This window comes from Castanea sativa, chromosome 6 (assembly GCF_040712315.1).
Source record: "Castanea sativa cultivar Marrone di Chiusa Pesio chromosome 6, ASM4071231v1".
In the NCBI taxonomy this organism is placed as follows: Eukaryota; Viridiplantae; Streptophyta; class Magnoliopsida; order Fagales; family Fagaceae; genus Castanea; species Castanea sativa.
Window position 1 is genome coordinate 57808450 of NC_134018.1, and position 21496 is coordinate 57829945.

A 21496-nucleotide genomic window follows, 5' to 3' on the forward strand; every position below is an offset into this window, starting at 1 on the left:
CATTAAAGAGTTAGGATTTAATAACTCTACTGAAAGCACTTAACTCTAGAGATTCAATCCAATTTTTATTGATAGAATATATAGTAGAGCAGAAAAAGTGAGACAGAAGATTTGGACTTTTTTTTTTTTTCATGTACGTGGTGTTCTGGAACTTACTTCCATAAAAAGCGTAATAAAACGAACGGCTATGGGAACCGCTACGTGGCTATTTTTCAAAAGGATTTTAGGATTGATCGTACGTCAAAGTTTGATACTTCAAGAATCTAGATCAACCCAAAATATTCTATTAAAAAAAAAAAAATCAACCAAAAGTGGCGTCGGTATTTTTGTAGATAGTCAAATTTATTACTAACTATAGTGGTTAGTCAAATTGGAGTAACAAATTTATTTTTATTTTACAAAATTTTGGCTGCAGTCGTTAACTGGCAGAAGTTGAGATCTAAAGTTTTAATCAAGTTTGTAGTCATATTTTATTTTTATCTTCTGGGATAGGAATTAGGAAGAATGGAAGATAGAAGGGGCAATGAAGGTAATGGCAAAGTTAAGATTTCAGTTTAAAGAGGGCAAAATTAGAAACTAATATAAAAAAATGAAAAAATAAATCTATATTAACAATAAAATAATAACTATAAGTGTCATACAAGTTAAAATAAATTGAGGAAATAAATTAATTTGAAAAAAATTAAAAGTGAAACAATTTACTTGCAAAGTTGTATACACGACTTTTTGTGATTGTTTTTGAAACTATAGATAAAGTTCAACTTTTTATTCATTTTTCATAGTTATTAAAATTTGTGTAAAATATAGAACTATCAATTGAATGTCATAGGAAAGACACTAAAATGTGTGATTATTATTATTATTATTATTGGGCATTAGTTAAGCTTGTCATTTTCCCTTTATTTCAACATGGTCAAGAAGCTTTTTTCTTGATTTGTGTTTATTTTCTGCATCAAAGAGGGTAAAGCACTTAAAAATAATTTCTAATAGTAGTATATATGAAATATTTTAGGAGTGGGGGGGGGGGGGGGGGTGCTTAATTCCACCCCCCCCTTGGCTCTCCCTGAGTGGAAGTAGAAGTGGAATTCCAAATTCCAACCACATACAGGAGGTATCAAAAAATAAAATATCACTATCATTAGATTATCACTTGATCCTAAATTTGATTAGCACTATAGTTTAGTAAAATACTAAAATGAGCTTCTTCTTTTTTTTTTTTTTAACATCTCCCTCCCCTTAGTTTTCTCTATTTCTCATCTTCTCTGTCTCTTAACTCTCACCCTCATCTTCATAAAATTTTTGTACCTCGTGTGCAAATCTCTCACTTTTGCAGAATTTAGGTGAGGTAATTGGTAGGTAATCTTACATTCAATTAATTTTGGAGAAGTTACTTTGCATGCATGAACTTTTGAGCTATTGTTTTTGGTGGAAGACACTTATCATAACACTAAAGCCTAAACTCTCTCTCTCTCTCTCTCTCTCTCTCTCAATTGAAGCATCTCTTTTTTCTTTCCATTGAGTAACGATTAAAGCCCCTTCCATTTCATGTTTTCAGTCTAACTTAACACATGGTTAAAGCTATTTGAGCTTAGTTATGACTGGCCTCCCCTCATCTTCTCCTTAGTTTCTTAATCTAACTCATCTTTAAACCATGAAACCGTGATTTTAGGCATGAATAATTAGACATATAGGCTTGATTTGGGTTTGTCAATGAAGGGGTTTCAATGATGAAGAATATAAGTCATAGGTGATGGTTCAACCAAAATGGGGCTTTTGATGGCTTCTTTGTGGATTGGCCATAGTTGTTTATGTTCAAGATGGGGTTTAGCTGAGATGTGGCTTGGTTGAATAGGGTTTTAGATGAGGGTGATGTAGGATTGCTTTGAATTTGACCATCGTCTATGGTGGTTACAAAAGTTGCTTAAAGTTTGTGGGTTGGTATAGATTGTGGCCATGGGTGGTAGTGGTGAATCTATGGGTTTACACGGGTAGTGACGATGGGTGGCATTGATGGTTTTGGATTCTAGGGTTTGTTTGGGTGGTAGTTACGGTGACAGCAGCTATTGGTGGTGACTTTGGGTTTGTATGGTCAATAAGTAGAGATAAAAAAAAATAATAAACAAAAATAAAAAGAATATTTACTTAAAAATAAAGAAAAAATGAAGAGTTTTACACAATTTAATGTGAAAACTAAAAAGTGGTTAACTAATATAGATAAAATACTTTTTTGGGTTAAATTTGACTAAGTTTTTACCTAGTCCAATGTGAATAATCAAATGTTGGACTAGAACACCGCATGACACTTGGGTTTAGCGTGCTCTATTTTAGTTTAATATTTGCACAAGAATATTTACTCTTGTTTCAAGGATAAGTTTCTCTCTTATTCAATTTCATCTCAAACTAGATTATATATTCAAACTCATTTTTTTTGTTGAACTTACTCGATGGTGATATTTAATTAAATATTTTATTTTTATCTAAAGTAAATATCATTAATATATATTTTGTACTTTTTTTTGTAAAACTATACTAAGAATTTATTTATATTACATTGTTCGAATCAAAGACTCATTTTTAATTATGATTTTATAAAAACTAAATTGACAAATATAATTTTTTATCCAACTAATTATATAATTTTGCTAATAAATTGAAATTTTATCATTCTACAAATGAACATTCTGTAGCTATGATGCTAGCCGGTGTTGCCCTTGACATAAATGGAAAAGATCTACTATGAGATTCAGGTCTAAACCTAGCCAAATAAAAAAAAAAAAAAAGGGTCTAAACCTAGCCATTCAGCTTTGGTAGAATATAGAAGGTAGAAGTGCATATGTTTCACCCAGGCAGAACTTTTTTTAATCGAAATTTTCACATAAAAACAAGCAATTTATAAGGTAAGTTCAAGGACCAAAGATTCTTCCAATTGACACTTAGGAATCTATTTTCTCATAATTTTGCATACAGAAGAACTCTCTCCATGGCTAATGCCTTTGTTTTGGGTTGATAGCTTGTGTGCATGCTCAACGGAAAATCATAAGGTCTGTTTGGGATCTGCTTATTTTGCTAAAATTGAAAATTTTTTGTTGAAAATACAATAGATAAAAGTAAAAGTTAGTTGAAATAGTACAGTGAAACCTATGAATAGTACTGTGAGACCCATGAATATTACTAAAAAGTGCAGTGGGCCCATAAATAGTAACAAAAATAAGCTGAATAGTAAAATAAGCTGGTTTTTTAAGCTGGAGCTAAATGCACACTTAGTGTTGAAAATATTGAAAATGATAAAAAATATAATGTGACTTTGAGATGTGTTAGAAACACTTTCTTTAAAGTTTTAATTACCCTCATTATAAAAAGTCAGTGATCAGATTAAGAGTAATTTACTTCTAGGATATAAAAATGTAACCAATTGCAGACAACAAATGTAAATTTTCTTCCAAGAGAATTGCTTACTAAAATTGCATCTTTGATATTTGATTTGGATTCCAGTTCTTAATTCATAAACAATGAAAAGTTATGTCTCTTCATTTAAATTGACATATTTTCTAAATAATATGGCTTTTTAGAATAATTCATAACCTTTAAAAAAAAAAAAACAATTATCTTTTAAGTTCAGTTATTTTTGTATCCAAAAATAACTTTCACGGGTTATGGTCTAATTCATCTCATCTTATTTTAATAAAATAAAAAAGAATTGTTTGATCTTCACACACGCAAGTGTCAAGTGTGCCAGAGTACTACCCACCAATAATGCTTGTATGAATGTTCTAGAGCCATACGTTTATAACTTCTTTAAATTATTTTGTTAGTTAGTATTTGTGTTACTTTATAAACCCACAAAAAGCTTCTTAAACTTTCAATTTAAGACACCCCTAAAACAAAAACCCACTTCATTCCTTCCCTGTTCCAATCTATAAAAGATAGGTTTTAAAAAAAAAAAAAAAAATAGTGGAGAAGGTCTTTTGCTTTTATTACGTAATATTTGTTTGTTAAGCCCAGTACATAGTACATACATGGGCACGGACCGCACGGTGCACATGACATGACTCGTTACAATTTGTTTAGAGCTTTTTTCTTTCGGCCGCCTCACTAATGAAAGGCTAGGAAATTGTCATGCCAGCCAACTTTAAGTTAAGTGGGCTTGGGCATGAGAAATAAGCCACTTGAATGGGCCAAATCCAACTTTATAGGCCAGAAAGAAAATTCGGGTCCATTACTTTAACAATTGACCACTCTGAGCCTCTGATCCTCAGGAAAAATAAACAAAAGGAGGCCCCAAATTGAAATAGATCCGTAAAAGCAGCTTGACCCAAAGAAAAAGGCCCATACATATAAATTGATTGATTAGCAAGAAGAATAATTGTCAAAATATCCCTATTTTATTGGTAATTCTCATATAAGATCTTCCTACAGTTTAATCTCTTTGAAAATTCTAGTTCTTTTTATCCAGTCTTTGAGATGGAGAATTCCACGCCCAAAAACGATGTAAATCCATATATACACAGAGAATAAATTATATAGGAATTGGTGTAAACCCTTTAGTTTACACTCTTTAATAAAGACATGCCGCATCATTAAATTATTAGAACATAAATACATTTCACATGATAACATCTCAATAAACATTATATTTTAGGTTTTAAGTAAAGGTCAAATGCAGTGTTATTAGGTGTGGTAAAATATATTGAGTCTTAAGCACAAAGCCTATGTGACAATTTATTATTAAATGGTGTAAAATATGAGTTTTACACCTCATCTTTACAAAATTCGAACTTAAAAACATATGCAGCAAATACAAGCAATTTTTAATTTATAAAATTTCTTAGCAAATCAAGCCAAACAAAGTAGCATCGAGAGAAAGTCAAAGGTTTTGTTAAAAATAAAATAAAAAATCAAGAGGAATAAACAAATAATTTATATGTTGTTTGACTTTGACCTTTCAAAATTAAAGATTTGCCATGGGCCCACAATAACGAGGAAGTATACCCTGTTACGGGTGTATACTTCCTCCCACTCACAGCTATGTGGGTCTCACTAGTTGTGAGTGTGAGGAAATATACACTCGTGACAGGGTGTATTTTTCTCACAGTAACAACTTTAGTTGTTGGCAACTTGGCATTTTGTAACTTTCGGTGTAGCGTGAGAGATGCATGTATCAGTGAAATTTAGATCTGCTTAGATTTAATAGCATACTACTCTCAATGCATGTTTTACACATATTCTCAAAAAAAAAAAAAAGATAAATTCCCTCTCATTGAATCCTACACTCAATTTAATGAAAAATTATCTTATAAGACAATTTCATAAGACATCTCTCTCACAGTATGTATGAGTTTATACGTGTAGATCTTTCATATTATGAGAGATTTATGATGAGATACATTTGCTAGTCTAATGCGTTAACACCTCACTTTCTTCCCTTCTCCTCTATCTTTTTTTAGGATCTAAACGCTCTATTAGTACAATTTGTGTTTATGATGTCACGCATGTATTGTAAAGGTTAACATGAAAAACAAACTTATTATGCACTTGAATAGCTATTTTTGGTAAATTTTGAACTTCAAGTATTGAACATTGTTAGTATTTTAATTTGTATATAAAAAAAGCCTTTGAACTTGATGCCGTAAACCAGGAGAGTACAAACTCACTTCTCTTTTACCTTTCGTCTTAAAAGCAAAAATATAAGAATGATAACTCACTTTGCATCGTTTTTTTATTTATTTATTTATTTTAATATGAAGTTATTGGGTGTGAGTTAAGCTTTGTTGGCTTATAAATTGACATTGATTAATTAATTCAATTACTCAAATTAATCAATTTTTCAAATTAAATGCAATATCATGGAGCCACAAACAAATCGCCAATCTAAACTAGCATGCAACAGAAACTACATTGACACAAGGATTTGTTAACGAATAAGAAAAACTTTCAAAGGCAAAAACCTTATTGGATAAATTTTAGGTCACCACTTTTGAATAATTTGCTAATCAAGATCAAGCGGTTACAAGTATAAGAAATCCTACCCATACCCGTCTTATCCCAAAATAACAACCTAAAGTTGAACCCTTATGCTAATCTCCAATTAAACTTGGTCTTGCTGAGACTTCTTCTCTACATGAATCACAATCAGTGGCTAATTACACATCAACTTGATTGTTGTTGTTGATGAAAAGTTCTTCAATCCACGCCTATAGATCTGAAAGTGGCTTGGTACATAATTTTTACGATGCACAAGAAGTCGTAGCAACTTCACAAAAGCGTGTATCTCAATATTTTTTTCTCTGGGTGTATGATGACAACTATAAGATATTGCTTTTATATAGTCTAGAAACCTAGATCACGAAACCCTAGAATATCCATGGGCCAAAAACAGATCTATCAAAATATGCATACCTCGATAGTTCAAGAAGTATCGAGGTAGGTATCGCGATTCATTAAAGCTCGATAGATTGAAAATGTCGAGCTAGGTATTGAGACAACCTATTTCAACTTTTCTTGTACTATTTCTTAAGTAATATTTATCTCTTCAATAATATCACTTGTTATACTTCTTCAAAGTACTTCATGATATTCTTGAAACCACTTAGAACTATTCAATTACAAGTAAAGTGCATCTTGTTATAGGATATTTTCTTGTACTTTTTCTTGGGTAATATTTATGTCTTCAATAATACCATTTGTTATACTTCTTCAAAGTACTTCATGATATTCTTGAAACCACTTAGAACTATCCAATAACAAGTAAACTGATTACAAGTAAAGTGCGTCTTATTATAGGATATGTCAATTACATAAAAGTATGACCCCATCAAGCTTATGTTCATTTATGTACAACTTTAGGTTTCTTTATAAACTAAGCTTATAAATAGCACAATTACATGATCTCTTTTCACCACTCAAAAAACATAAGCTTCTTCCTAAGCTCCTTCCATAGCCACACACTCTCCTACTTCCATTCATCAAACCAATAAAAATAAAATCCTTTTTATTTATGGGTAATAGGAGGTGGTTAACATTTGTGGAGCTTCTACCTTATAAATTTGTGCAAATTTGTAAGGTGTACAATGGTTAGCTGAGCTTATTGTATCTTGGGGATGACATGCCAAATAACCTTTATGCACCAATAATTCTACCGATAGGACGCGAATTGTTTTAAGGGAGCAACTTAGTCTGCACCTCAATCTCTATCACCCAAATCTTTTTGTAACTTATTATATACCATTTTTGTGGTATAGCTTATCTTATTCTCCAACAATTTGAGAAGAATCAATTGTGGAGAATATTGATACTTTGTCCCATACATCCTCATCTAGCACTTAAAAGTGGTGACCTTAATTATCCCTTTCATTTTCATGGTGAAAATTACAAAAGGTAGGTGACAGGGACTGAGGTGTGGACCATTTCGTTTTTTTGAGACAATTCGCACCCTCTTGGTAGTATTACTGGTGCAGAGAAGTTATTTGGCACATTGTTCTCAGGATACAACAAACTCAGCCACCTACTATAAGGTAGAAACTTCACAAATGTTAACACCTCCTATACCCATATATAACGGGCTTAGTGAATAGGGTGCCACTATAATTACGCCTAGGTGAAAGATGCCCACTTAGGCCACCCCCTACCCATTTTTGTTCATCAAAAAAAAAAAAGGAAGAATTTTATTTTTATCATGCGCAAACCCAAAGAAAAACTTGCTAGAGTTGACACAAATATGACCTCAGAGTTATTGCCGCCGCATGTGTGTGGGGGGTTTGCTATGAGAGAGAGAGGCAAATAGTTGGTGGAGGGGTGAAATGTGTGAGTTTTTTATTTTTGAAAAATCGACAGTATAACCCTACTCCTCCCCACACCGAGACCACTCGAACCTGTCCATGAACCCCTCAAGTCTTTAAGGCTTGAGGAAGTACCAACTAACTTAACGTGGGCGGTGGTTGTGTGAGTTAAATAAAATAGAGTGTATAATAAAAAATTAAATTTTAGATGGACTGATTTAAAGAACTTAAGTTTGAAAAAATCAAGGTCCTCATTCATGAAAATCGGTGACACTATTGTCTTGTGTGACGAAGGTCTAATGTTGTCATGGTTGTTGAGGTCAATACTAGGGGTGTCAATGTTCGACCCAACCCGCGAACACGACACGAACTCGACACGAGTTTTTTCGGGTTAGGGTTGGGCCTTAATGGGTTTGGGTCATAAACGGGTCGACCCGAAAGCAACACGATAAGAAAGGTGTTATAAGCGGGTCAACCCGCATAACCCGCAATAGACACGTTTGATACGCCAATTTATTTGTGTCAACCCGAAATGACCTACTTAACACAACCCATTTAACTCGTATAACAAATAAATATTTATTTTATTTTAAATTTGTCAAATACCTTTTATATCCAAACATAAATTTTAAATTTAAAAAGAAAAGTGAGTAATTACAAAAATTTACAAGGGATATAATTGAAAATTGAAACTTTACAAACCCTAGGATATCTAAACCCTACAAACCCTTAAACTTCTAAACCTCCTTATAAATATTTATTTATTTTTAATTTTAACCGAGTTTCAAGGATATTATATTTTTGTTGAACAATGTTATTTTATTTTTGTTAAACTATGTTATTTTAAATTTGGGTTAAAGTACTGCACTTCTTTTAGAGTGTAAAGAACTTATTTCTAGATGAATATTATATTTTTGTTGAAAATATCGGTTGAAGACTTGAAGTGTATGCACTACTTTTTAAGATGTAAAAAAAATTATTTTTAGATGGATATTATATTCAATATTATGCAGATTGAAATGGATTGTTTTACATTCGTGTCAACTCAACACAACTCATTTAATAAGCGTGTCAAATGGGTTGGGTCAAGTCAACCCGCCTTATTAACAGGTTGGGTTAGGGTTGAAGGATCATGACACGATTATTAAATAGGTCGGGTTAGGGTTGAGCCATTTAGTCGAATACCCCTATTTCGACACGACACGAACTCGACACGCTAACCCGATTTGACACCCCTAATCAATACGTCCTAGTGTCCTACAAAAAATCTGCATAAGCCATGCTGCTAATTGCTAAATCTGAGGTCCGTGAAATTTTAATCATGACGCCGAAAGTTTGAAGCTAAAAACGGCTTTTGTCACAGCTTTTATGGCTGTTGTTGCAAATTTATGCGTTAGTCAATGACTTTCTAATTAGTCTCTATGGTTCCGCCGTGATAAAATGAAATAAGAAAAATTCTCCATCTGCCACGCACACAATTTAACCACCACCATCAGTCTAGAATGTATAAGCATAGATAAAATGTCGTAATTTCCTACAGGGGTTCAAGTGATATTGTCATAGTCAAATAGTAATGATATTTTCCTTTTAATTCTACACTTATAAAATGCAGTAATTTCTTAGAGTATTTGTATTTGGAGATAAAAAAAAAAAAAGTGTCTATTATGCATTTTCAAAACCTACTTTATCTATTTTACAATTTCATTTTACAACTCACCCAACAACATTCTTATTTCTGTTTTTACATACAACTCATTAAAATAATATAAACTATACCAACTAATAATATAAACAAAAAAATTTAGGTAATCCATACTCGGGTAAAACCCTTTTTTAGTGTCTTGGTTAAGCAAAAAAATTTAGGTATCCATACTCAAGTAAAACCCTTTTTTAGTGTCTTGGTTGGTAAAATAGCAATTGAGGGGGGGTTTTTACACAAGATAGAAATTCTACTCTAGCTTAATTTAAATATATAAGTGTATGAAACCCTTTCTTGATGATTTGAACCCCAACCCTTACCTTTCACACTCTACAAGCACTTATACTTGTGGAGTGATCATCGCACCAAGGAGTTTAAGTGATGTTGTGGTAGCCAAATAATAATGATATATTGTATTTTTTTTTTTTTGGGAAAAATGTCCCCCTGAACTTTCAACTACTAGCCAAGACACCCCCTAAATTTTTATATTAGCCAATTTACTCTATAAACTATTCACAGTTGTCAAATCAATATATTAGTTAGTCACCGTTAGAATACTAATAGAACAATTACGCTGACTTCAAAAAACTAAATCTAATCCATGAACCTGATAGTAGAGGAGAGAGAAACCATGGGGTCAGAGTTTTTTATTTTTTATACAAGATAAAATTTTTACTCTAGTCTAATCTAAGTGCATATGTGTGTGAAGCTCTTTCCTGGAGACTTGAACCCCGACCCTTGCCCCCCACACCTCACAAGCACTTATACTTGTAGAGTAATCGTCGCACCAATGATGCGCGATGGTGGGGTCAAAGTTAGAGAGAGAGGGAGAGAGCCTATTGAACCAGATCGGTCATTTGTTGTCTCACCGGAGTCAGAGCCCATTGAACCAAACCAAATTTTAGTATGCTCAACTCAATTCACCTCAAATACTAGCTTTGTTCTATTGTGTTTATGAAAAACAAGTTCAATTAAAGAAGGGTTTGATAATATGGGTCATCCAAAAAAAATCTTATTATATTCTTAATAATGGGTTGGATGGGAAAGTAGGGAAGAAGGGTTTGATAATACACGGGTGGCGGGTGGGCACCATGGTTGTTGATATTGAGTCATCCATCAACAGGTGGATTTGTATCTCATTGTTGTTTGAACTCTACTGTAGAGGCAATTGTGTGTGGGCCATGTGGGGCCCCACTCTTAGCATGACCCATTATGGATGACCAATACTATAATGCCATGTTGGAGGTGAATCATCTTAAGTTGGGGGCCATTGTTTCAGAGAAGTACCCAATTGATATGGTAAACAAGGATGATACATTGGGTGGCATGTAGAGGGTTCTGAAAGACAGCGAGATTAGAAGGCAGTTTAAGATACTTGGTGCCAAGTCTGAGTAAGACATTCCAGCAAGCTTGTTGGCCTCCTTGGATGCATTTAGTGATTTTAGCATTTTCAATTGAGCCTCTTTTTTTTTTTTTGGGTGGCAAGACTTGGGTTTAATTGCAGTAAAAAAAAAAAAATTTGGGTTTAATTGGTTGTAAGCTCTAAAGGAGACAGTTATGTAGATTATAGTGGTCGATAACGTATCGGTATTGGCCGGTACGTAAATCGATATTGAAATATCAACGTTTTGTACCGATTTAAATACCAACTGTACCAGCCATGTACTGGCCATACCGGCCTGTACCGGGCATACCAGCCAATACAGAAAAGAAGTTTTTTTTTTTTGTAATTTTTGAATTTTTGTAAGGGTAGAATGATAACTTAAATGCATTAATTTATTAGTATTATTTGTTTTCTTAGTATGTAATGAACAATTAAGCTTTCTATTTTTTATAGTGTTTTTTTTTAATTTTTTTTCATTTTGATTGATGCTAAAGTCTAAAATTATGAATAATTTGTTTTGAATTAAGGTAATGTTTTATGGTAAACTTTTATATTTATTATAATATATTGTGTTTTTTGTTATTGATGCTAAAGTTTAAAATCATGAATAATTTGTTCTGAATTGAGGTAATGTTTTATGGTAAATTTTTATATTATTATAACACACACACACACACACAAATATAAAAAAATAACAGTAAACTCGAAATGATACACCAGTATTGATCGGTACCGAAATATATCGTTCCGTTGGTCAAACCAGTTCAGCCTCCTGTATGAGATTAACTCCCTTGATGTAGATGAGGTATTTGATGAGATTGGTGTTTGATTTTGCATTTTATTTGGAATTTCAAGTACCACATTAGACTTATGTTTTCTTCAATCATAAGCTCTGTTATGGTTTTCTTTTCTTTTAATTTTTTTTCACTTTTTATTGGGTTTCTACTATTTGTATTTGGTTGAGATTGATTTGATTATGCAGATGGGTGTGTTTTGTGTTGATATTAATTTGATTTTGCATTTTGCTTTGGGTGAGTTTTCTACTCTGGCCTAATTGACTTGCATAGGAGTTGGACGTCAATAGGACACAAACTCTAGCTCCGTTGAGATAGATGGTTGGTTTGGTTTGATGGGCTCTCTCTCTCTCTCTCTCTAAACCTGGCTCCCAGGTTTCTCTCTCCTCTACCATCAAGTTCATGGATTAGATTTGGTTTTTTGAAGTCCACGTGACTGTTCTGTTAGTATTCTAATGGAAGACTAATTAATGTATTGATTTGATAGCTGTGAATAGTTTATAGAGAAAATTAGCTAATGTAAAAGTTCAAGAGGTGTTTTGACAAGTAGTTGAACATTCAGAAAGTGTGAAGGCATTAACAAAAAAAAAAAAAAAAATATATATATATATATATATTTGTAATACCTATGTAGGGGGGATAGGCCCAATAGTGTATGCTAGGCTGGGAGCTCGGTCCGAGGACGACTAATTTTTCGAGGACGAGGTAAACATTGTTGTAGAGATCAGCATTGATAAACAGAGAACGGGGTTTAGTTACGAAGGTCCGAGGAGGGGGCCGAGGAGAAATGCCTCCTTGGCTGGGTGTGTCAGAGGTTAGAAGGTGTGGTCTGCCCCTTCCCCCCTCAGAAGCAATGTTTCAGGAGGTTCTATTGGTAAGGATGTACATCGTGAAAGCATAGGACAAAGAAAAGTTATGAAATATCTAAGAGAAAGCTGCTACCACCTCATTGAATACTCTGTAGCTAACTTTCTGGCTGCATTAACGAGGAAGCGATACCTAAGCAGCAGTTTCTAGCCTTACAACTACTCCCAAAGACTTCAAGAAGGTGCTGATGGGACAATGATGAATACCAACAGTTTGATCTACACGTGGAGGGTAGAGGTCGATGGGGAAGATAGTATAAAATAGAGAAAGAATCTAGAGGATGGGGATCGGAAAAAGGAGAGAAAAACACTGTAGACTGAAGAATAATATTTATAGTTTGTCCCTAAGTAAGAGAAATAAAAGAATTAGCCTCCTCGGATTGGGTCCGAGGACAACTTTTCCTATATAAAATTGCTTCATTTTTATTCTATTGTTATCTTGGCCCACAGTGATTATTATCCAAACTCATTAGAACCTAAATTTTGAATCCACTCTCTATAAATTCATTGTAGTGGGCTCTTTGGGCCTATCTCATTTTCTCTTTTGTAGGTGCAAAATTGTGTCCCTACAACCTAAGTGGTTTGAAATATGAATCTCACCTCCCTTGATCCCTAATCTCTACGATTAAGTGTCTATTTGGATACAGCTGAAAACTGAAAACACTGTAGCAAAATAATTTTTAAATGTGTGAATAGTATCATGAAACCTATTTTTAATGAGAAAGGTGCTGGAAAGTGAAATTTGTGGGTTCTGTAAAGAGTGTACATATGCACTTTTCACGAGAAAAAAGTCAACAACTGTGGCTTAAAAAAAAAAGCTAAAACTCGAAACTCAGTAAACGCAGACGCAATCCTCCGAATCCAAACAAATACTAAAAGTATCATTCCAAAGCAGCGTGCATCAACCTTTGGGTCCTTTCCGTAATATTTTAATCAAATATTTCAACGTCGTTTATTCTCTTTTTATGCTCGTAGATTTTCGTTTCTCAGTACACACTTGACCCTACACAATATCTGATAGATAGCTTTCTGAGATTAGCTTGTCGGAAAGTTACGTTGAAGAATTCAATACAAGTAGCTGGTCAAAACGTTCTGTTGATAAAATTTTGGCTGATATATATACTTTTAGAAAGCTGTGTGAATTTTCTACCTATTCTCTTTTGACGGTCAATATGTACACATTTTTCTCTTTGCAATTTGAGATACTTTTAGGTGGCCACATAATGAAAATGTGAAAGCTAAGTTGCGAAAAAAAAAAGAATGATTTTAACGTAGAGTGGTGAAAAATATACGATGGATTCTATTGAAGAAAAGAAAAAGAGGGGTGAATCCCCGCATTGACAGTCAAAGGCGAAAAGCTAGAGCAAATTACGGATCAGCAACGTCATAAAAGAGAAACACGAAAATTTATAGTACTTACGTTGAATTGGATCATACAGCGCATGCGCAATGTGTAATTCTCAACTTTAATTTGAAAGATCATAAAAAAAAAAACTTTTATTTTAAAGAGAATAAATTAAGATATATAGATCATTAAAATAATTTTAAACAAATAAAAAGATTTCCTTTTACGTTTATAGAAAATTATAATAGAATTTTAATTAAAGTGTTTTTCAAACCTTTTAAAATATTGGCAATAGATTTTCACTTAAAAAAAAGTACATTAATAATTTTAATATATTATCGTTTAACGCATAACAATAAATAAATAATTATTTTAGAGAGTTTAAATTATAGTGTCCGCTTTTGATGATAGTTCTTTATTATTAGATCAATACATTAGTTGGTTTTTGGTGTAGGTAAGAATTGAACCCTAAATTTCTTATTTAACTATCATGAGACTCTATCAATTGAACTAACTGAAACCCACCATTGAATAAATCACATGATATATCATACAAACACGACTATAGACCAAAATTTTTGTATATATGATATTATATTTATGAGACTTGTTAACTACCTTAAGAACATATATTAAAGTTTTCTAAAAAAAAAAACATATATTAAAGATTAATAAATGATCAATTATAAGTTATAATACACAAATTTTAAAGAATAAAATATACTTGTTAGCATGGTTTTAAAAACCGGTACGGTGAACGAACCGAAAAAGCAGCTAATTACCGGTTTTAAGGTCGGACCGGGGTCCGACCAATGGTCGAACCGGTGACGTCATAAATAATTTAATTATTATTTATTTAAATTATATAAATAATTAATAAATTTTTTAAAGAAGTATATAACATTTTTTAAAGAATTTAACATAAAAACATTACAAAAAAAATCATGCTTAATATAATAAACTTTCAACAAAACTAAATAAATAAGTTCATTAGTCATTATATTTACATCCAAATGGCAAATAACAAATAAGTTCATTACATCCAAATAGCAAATAAGTTTTAAAGTTTCAAACAAACAACTAATAAGTTTGAAGACTCAAGCATCATTTGTTATGAAGAAAATGGAAATCAATATCATCATGTGAACCAAATGCTCCACCACTAGCATCATTATCATCATCCTCATCCTCATCTTCTTCATCTTCAATAGGAATATGATGATTTTTATCTCTAAATCCGGGAGGAGCATCATCTTCATCACCAAATGATTCCAAATTGATGTCATCATCATCCTCAATCACTTCATTATCCATATATATACAAATTCCAAAACCAAAGAACAATAAATGAAATAACGATTCTAATAATCATTTATCATAAATCATAAATAGTCTAATTAAAATATGCAATTAGGCAAAGAATTGTTATAAGCTAACCTCTTTGTACATGACTAGAAGACCCTTCTTCGATTGGATGAGCTCCCTCTTCATATAATGCATTCTCTATCTCCTCATGATCCAAAAATGGAGGTTCCTCATCTTCCACTACCCAAAATTCAGTTTTATCGATACTTGCATAATCAATAGGATCAAAATTGAACTTCTTCCTTTTGACGCTATATCACAAAATGAACATAATGAATAATTGATAACCAAATCACTTATATTTCACAATCACAAAGAACCCACTCGACCAAATTAGTGAATCACTCATATTTTCCCACAACAATGTTAATTAAAAGAGATTATATATTATATACCTTTCTTTCAATCGATAGTTATAATGAACATACACAAGATCATTAAGTCGTTGATGCTCCAATCTATTTCTTCTTTTGCTATGTATTTGTTCAAAAACACTCCAATTCCGCTCACATCCCAAAGAGGCAGCTGTTTGGCTAAGGATCCGAATTACAAACTTTTGTAAGGTTGGAGCACAAGATCCAAACAACTTCCACCACTCATCTAAGTTCCATATACAACACAAAACAAATATACAATGAATCAATAAACATACTTATCCCAAAAATATAAAAAAGAGCTATAATCTTTAAAACATAATTAGCTAAAGTAAATAATATCTTACCCGGCTGAGATGTCTTGGCTGATTCTTGAGCAAGTTGGGTTCCAAAAGTTTGTTCACGCTCTCTAAATAGCCTTAATTCCTCCACCAACTTCAATCGGCTAACTGAAACTTTTGATTCAAAAACATCTGTCACAGCAGATTGTGTCTCTAGCCTTTTATTAAGAGTAAATGAGTCATATTGGAATGCAGGTTTCAACCAATAAGCAGCAGCATGAATATCTCTATAGAATTGATTATCCCAACGATCCTTGATAATATTAACACAAGGCTCCCATAGTCTCTTCTTGTCCTTAAAATTTTTTTTGATTCCATCAATTACTCTATACATGCCATCATATACATAACCCATAGCTGGTTTTTCATCAGAATCAATAATGCGTAATAAACGAATCAATGGTGACATAATATGCACAATTACATGACAATCATTCCAAAATTGATTGTCAAGAATGATTTTCACCACTGCCTTTGCTTTCTTATCTTTTGCATATCTTGATTCAACATAAAATTTGCTAGTCACCAATGCTTGTAAGTCATACTTATGTTCCTTAAGACTCCCTAAGGCAATGAAAGTAGTAGCAAACCTAGTTGGCCCTGGACGCACAATTTTCGTCCAATTTTTTCTAGTCCTCAACCAAGCTTGCAAAGCCACATGATTATAGATGAACACTGTGATCTTGGATGCATGCTTTGCAAGTTTAGCTACATGATCCATCTTCCCAATCTCCTTAAAAATTAAGTTTAGGCAATGTGCTGCACAAGGTGACCAACTAATGTTCCTATATTTTCCACACAAAATTCTTCTAGCAGTTACATAATTTGCAGCATTGTTAGTAACCAAATGTACTATATTTGCAGGACCAACCCAATTAACAATTTCATCAAACAAGTTACTCAAATTAATAACATCCTTAACCAAGTCAGAAGCATCAACAGAACGTATAAAAACAATTCCTTTAGGACAATAGACAAGGAAATTAATTAATGTTCTATGCCTAGTATCAGTCCACCCATCAGCCATTATTCTACAACCAAAGGTTGTCCACCAATATGAAGGATGGTAATAAACATTCATTTGGACTTCTCTTTTTGCTTCTCTCAACAAAGGCACTCGAAGGGCATGATAATTTGGGCCTCTATATCCAGGACCATAAGAAGCTACAGCATTGAGCATAGGTTGATAATAACTAGAATTCACAGCATTAATTGGAATGCAAGCATCATACATCCATCTTGTTACAGCCATATCAACCCTCAATTTCTTTTCTTTGCCAGCAAGAACACTTTTAATAGAAGGTTGAGCTCCTGGTGTTGTTCTAGGAACGAAGTAATTACTAATGTCACCAACCTTTCTCTTGCCAAGATTGGATCTTGATGGAAAATTACTAGGACCACCACTTCTATTTCCCCTACCTAGCCCCTACCTCTAGGAGTAATTTCTTGGACATCTTCAAATTCTGGTGAGTCCTCTAATGGCGAATAATTATATGCTTCTTGATCCTTTTTTGTTTGTTCTTTAGATTTAGCAATTTCCTTCAAATTCTCAACCATTTGAAACCTAACATCATAAGGTACACCCATACATGCAGTCACATCACCTTTAATTCTAGCTAGATGTCTTTTCATCCTATTGATGCCCCTTCCTTTATAACTTTTCCCACAATGTATACATCTATAACTACTTTTTCCGTCTTTCAACTCTTCAGTCACATGATCCCATGCAGGATCACATTTCGCTCTCACAGATGAAGAATTAGCATTAGACCCGGTTGTAGAAGCATGTTCATTAGATGGTACAGATGCGGACTCCATTTCACTCAAAAACTTCAGACTTGCAGCAACTATTTTATCAACAAATAAATTCATCAACACAACAATCAACATAGTGACATACACAAACAATCGTATAATTCTCTATAAAAAATATTTCACAAACAATAATCTCTGTAAATCAAATCCACAACAAATCCACACCATACAGAGAATCCACAACATGATCAAAAGTAAAATCAAAAGGAAAGAATGTTACCTGATGAAGCCGAGCCGAGAAACAGAGAGCAGCACTTCAGAGGAAAAAAACCCAAGACTTCGACTTCAAGTAGTCCACGATCACAACCATAAATTTCTCCTGCAAATGAGAATTGAAGCATGGAAATGAGAAATTTAAGTGAAAAAAGAAAAGAAAAATGAAAAGAAAGAAAGGGAAATTGAAATGAAAAAACAAAGGGAAAAATGAAAAATGAAATTGAACCATACCCATTTTTAATTTCGATCAGGTCGCAGACGCCGTTATGTGTGGAGGCAGAGAGAGTGATGGTGGGCGTGGCGGCGTGCGTGGAGAGACGAGGGCCGCGAGGGTCGCAAGGCAGAGAGGCGAGGCAGAGAGGGCGAGGGCCACGAGGGGCGGGGGTGTGCGCGTGCGAGGGGCTGGGGCGCGCGCGAGGGGGCGAGGGGCTGGGGTGTGCGTGTGCACGAGGGGCTGGGGTGTGCGCGAGGGGGCGAGGGGCTGGGGCGTGTGCGCACGCGAGGGAGTGAGTTGTGAGGGGCTGAGCGCTGAGGGCGTGAGGGAGAGTGTGACTGTGAGAGGCTGAGAGCTTGAGGAATGAGGAGGCTGGAGGCGTGAGGACTGAGGAGAAGTGAGAGAGCTGAATCTGATAGGTTAGGAACTTAGGAGTTAAGGTTAATTTTTAAGGGCAAAACGTCACAGTTTTGCCTGATGACCGGTTCCCGGTTCGACCGGCCGATTTTGCGGTCCTTACGGTTGAACCGGCCGATTTTGCGGTCCTTACGGTTGAACCGGCCGGTCAGAACTGTTCAGCGTTTTTTGCATCATTTTCGGTTTTATGTCATAACCGGACCGGATTTAAGACCGGTTCCCGGTTGAACCGGTCAGACCGGCCGGTCCGGTCCGGTTTTTAAAACTGTGCTTGTTAGTACTCCCTCCATCCCAGTTTGTTCATCATCTATTCCATTTTGGAAATATTGTCCTGTTTCTAAAAATAAAATTAATAAATTTTCAAATATTTCTATTATACCCCTACTTTATTTTCAAAATTATTTGAAAAGAAAACTAACAAATATTTAAAAAATTACTTTAATTGGGGCACCTTTTTAGTTGTCTCATTAAGAATAACTCTTTTAAAAAAAATTGATAAATTTATTTAAGGGTAGTTTTGTAAACTTATTCATTTTTATAAGACAGACAAGACAATAAATGATGTTCTCTTAAAAAGTTTGACCTTTCAAATAGGACAAACAAATTAGGATGGAGGGAATCATTCATTGGATTATTCCAAATTTATTATGGTTGTGTGTGCAATTTGAATTTATTGTTTGAAAAATGTGTACAAATATTACTTAATAATAAAGTATCAAATGCACTTGAAGAGGATTCTCAAAAAAAAAAAAAAAAAAAACTTTAAGAATTATTATCCAGAGCAGATGCTATAGATTGAAACTCTAAAAAAAAAAAAAAAAAACTTTAATAACTACTGTTAAAGTATTCTTTAACAAAGGCCAATATTTATTGGGTCTTTGACCGATTCTTTAATGGAATAGAATAAGGAAGACAAAAGGTTCAATTATGAACAATAGCGCATGCCGCTTGAAAGTCAAAATAATATAAAGATGTCAAGAGTCTTATACATTTATTGGTTGACACTTCTTGGTATTTTCAAGATATTTAAGATTTAAACCCCCTTCCTTGTCATTCATAAATACTAGTATATATAAATATGTGATATCCGGACAAAGTTTAATTAACAATTAGTTGTAACCTTAGGCTACCACTTACTGAATATTTTTTATTTATTAGAGGTGAATTTTGACAAATCTACAATTGGATTATATTTTCTCCTTATATCTTTCATACTGCAAAATTGTTAGAAAATTAAAGATCAATCGCTATATCATCAATAAATTATAAGTTTTTGTAATTAAAAAAAAATATAATAATAATAATAGATAAAGTTGAGAGAAAATCTAATTAGGTTTTAAATTTGACTTCAATTGTTACCTAAGTTTGTGACATGTGTCCAATTTAAGTTTATTTAATTTTTGTTCTAGTTAAGTTAATGAAGTGCAAAAAACTAAAAGTCTAATATAAACAAATTATCAAAAACTCAATAAACAAAAAAAGAAAGTAAGAAAGAGTAAACACATGTATATCCAAAAGAAATTAAAATTAAAAAATAAGAGAGAGAGAGAGAGAGAGAGAGAGAGAGAGAGAGAGAGAGAGAGAGAGTATAATTTGAATTCATATATGTGTGTAATTGTAATTTTTTAATTGAACTGTGCATATGCATGAGTTTTACACTAGTTACATACAAAATATAAACTTATAGTTCATATAATAAATAATATCCGATTGACACAAAATTTGATATGCGTATTAAGAGTGTAAAGAATATGCAATTCAACGGTTAGATTTTCAATATATGTAGTAATATTTATTTTATTGAGTAAGGTTATAGCCTTAAGTTACAATAAATTTTGTTGCTAAACTCTATCATTTTCTTTATATTTACAACCTATAAAAAAAATCAATTGATGTGTTAGCCTAATGATAAAGAGTAATAATTTTTTTAATAGAAAAAGAGTAATCATTATGAAATGAACATTATAGGATAAATTTTATTTTATTAAGAAAAAAAATTTACCACCGTGTACTCTTGGCGTGATGGTCACTCTACAAGTATTAAGTTCTTGAGATGTGAGGGGGGACAACGGCTAGGATTCAAGCTTTCAAAAGAGAGTTTTACACATATATACACTTAATATTTGTTTGAAAAGAGAAAAATAGTAGGCCTAAGTGTTTTCCACCCAAGCCACCAAAAATAAATCTCCCTAAATCGTGGAGAAGACAAAGAAGAAAATTGTGCTTGTTCACACCTCAAAAAGTCTTTTTGCCCTTTAGTTCACTCTAATGGTAAAAGTAACGCATGACTCTTTAACATCTTCTCTATTTTTTTTTTTTTTTTTGGGATCTTAAGTCTTAACAACTACCAACTTAATTACCAGAATTAGTTTTAATAAAAAAAAGAAAAAAAAAAAAACTTGCCAGAATCAAGTCTTATAAAGGTTCAGTATTAAACCCACCCAAAAATAAGCACCAACGCCGGGTATTGGCGTATTGCTATGTGGGATTTTAATCATAATTTGAATAAGTAAAAAATATTTTTTTTTAAAAATTATTTCTAGGAAGAAACCATAGAAACTATTAATTAAAAGAAGTAGGCTAAATCAGTCTGAAGTACAGAAAAATAAGTGGTAAAACATCCTCTATCCACACAACAAAATTATGAGCAACTTTATTACTTTCTCTTTTGACACGAGAGTAATGTAAATACGTAATTGGTTAAAAAACTTAGAACAGAGACAAACATCTTCGATTAACAAACCATCCGAAATCAGAGTTGCCTTCTCTTGTTGCAAAGCGAACATAAGGAACTGAGAGTCTCCTTCGAGCACAACATTCTCAAATCCTAACTCTGTTGCAAACTGGAGACCTCTATGAGCAGCTAAGGCTTCGATCTCACCCGGGCTGTA